Source organism: Sus scrofa, chromosome 15 (assembly GCF_054392235.1).
Source record: "Sus scrofa isolate SSC_HxYL_T2T_F1_AM1 chromosome 15, Sscrofa_HxYL_maternal_Yorkshire_Landrace_v2.0, whole genome shotgun sequence".
Lineage (NCBI taxonomy): Eukaryota > Metazoa > Chordata > Mammalia > Artiodactyla > Suidae > Sus > Sus scrofa.
The window spans coordinates 145,731,984-145,734,461 of NC_139397.1; positions in this window are offsets into that span (position 1 = coordinate 145,731,984).

Genomic DNA, 2,478 nt, shown 5'->3' on the forward strand with positions numbered 1-2,478 from the left:
TGGACTGAAAACATCCTAAGGGGGACAAAAAATACAATGAAAAAATAAATATCAAGCTTTCAAGATGTCTTCCTACCCCCAGGCAGGAGGGAGGGAAGGAAGGAAGAAGTAAAGGAAGAAAGATAAAGAAAGAAAGAAAGAAAGATAAAGAAAGAAAGAGAGAGAGAGAGAGAGAGAGAGAGAGAGAAAGAAAGGAAGGAAGGAAGGAAGGAAGGAAGGAAGGAAGGAAGGAAGGAAGGAAGGAAGGAAGGAAGGAAGAAAAGAAAAAGAAAAGAAAACCAAGCAAACAAAAATCTAGGCTCAGATAACTTTGCTTGTGAATACTTCAAAACATACATTTAAGGAAGGATATTACCAATCTTACACAAACTCAGTGAACAAATAAAAAAGAAATACACCCCAACTTCCTATAGGAGGATAGCAGAGTCCTGATATAGAAACTTGACAAAGACATTATCAAAATGATAAAGTACAGGTCAGTGTCTCTCTCAATGGGCACAGATAGAAAAACTCCTACAAAGTTACTAAATCAAATTCAGTAATAAATAAGAATAAGACACAATGAGGGAGTAGGGCTTATCCTAGGAATGCAAAAATTCTTTAACACTTAAAAATCAAGGACTATATGTCACCACATTAACAAAATAAAGGAGAAAACCATATAATAATGTCAATAGGTCCTGAAAAAGATACTTGATAAAATTCAACATGTGTTCTTTTTTTTTTTAACTCTCAGAAAACTAAGAATACAAAGTAACTTCCTTCATCTAAGGTAGGGGATGGTTTTGACTCCAACAGGGCAAAAGGGAGCCTTCTAGGGTGTGGAAGTATTCTCCATCTGAACGGTGGTTTACCAAATATATTCATATGTACGTATGTAGTGAATTCAACACTACATTGGTGAATGGAACTATATGTATGAGATAGCTCAATAATAAAAACTGTCAACAAAACTTGGGTGCTGCTCTGGTTTCTGAGACCTGAATGAGTGTCCTGGGCTAAGGGATTGGTGTTCCCAGCCAGGCACATGTCCCACCTCTGTGCCTCCCCGACTCCCAACTTTACCTGAGAGCATCTGAAAATGACCAACCCTAGAATTTCTTCCTGCCTCTGCTGAGATTTAGTGGGGAGCACAGGAAATCCCATTCTTCTGACTTTTCCTTGAGGGGGTGACCCAGACAATCATGAATGTCTCTGCAAATTGGATCTACACTTCCTATTATGTTTTCCAATATTTTATTTTGAAAGTGTTAAAATAGTCAGAAAAAAATAGATTTAAAATACTATACGGTGAATATGATTCAGGTTTTACAATTAATATTCAACTATAATTGCTTTATCACATATCTATCCATCAATCCATCCCTCTGGCCATCTGTCCATTCATCTCAGGATCTTTTTTATGCATTCCAAGGTAAGTCACAGTCAGTACGCTTTACTAAGCACTTTAGCGTGCATATCATTAACTAGAGTTCAGTATATATGTGCGGTCATTTTTAAGATACATATGAATACTATTAAATGCATAAATCACGGGTGTGTCATTCCTCATGTTTTGACAAATGCACATACTCATATAACCCAAATTTTATCAAGATACAGAATATTGCCATCATCAACCGAGAAAAGCTCCCTCTTGCCCCCTGCAATTAGTCATCATTCCTTTCCCTGAAGCAACCACTGTTCTGATGTCTTCTTTTCTTTCTTTTCTTTTTTTTTTTTCTTTTTTTTTCTTTTTAGGGCTGCACCTGAGGCATGTGTAGGTTCCTAGGCTAGGGGTCGAATCAGAGTTGTAGCTGCCGGCCTACACCATAGCCACAGCAATGCAGGATCCAAGCCACATCTATGACCTACACCACAGCTCACGGCAATGCCGGATCCTTAACTCGCTGAGCAAGGCCAAGGATCAAACCTTCATCCTCATGGATGCTAGTCAGATTCTTTAACCACTGAGCCACAACAGGATCTCCACTAATTTTTCTTTTCTTTCCTTTCCTTTCCTTTTCTTTGTCTTTTCAGGGCTGTACCCACAGCATATGAAAGTTCCTAGACTAGGGTTTGAATCAGAGCCTCAGCTCCTATCCTACACCACAGCCACAGCAACACCAGATCCAAGCTGCATCTGCAAACTACACCATAGTTCACAGCAATGCTGGATCCTTAAGCCACTGAGCGAGGCCAGGGATTGAACCCACATCTTCATGGATACTAGCTGGGTTCGTTACCCCTTAGCAGGTGGGACCCCCCCTGGGTAGAACATCTGAGCTCCACTAGACCATGACTGGGGATTCCCATGGGGCTTCCAGAACTCAGAACGGAAAGTGAACTGACTCACCACCTAGAGAGGGACAAAGAGAAGTGCCCATATTTGAGACCATTGAAAATGAAACCACAAATATTTTGGGTCTCCTTTCTCAATCTCCAAGAAGCTTCTCCACTTGCAAGGGATTATGGTGGCAGCAGATTAAGGAGAAGCAC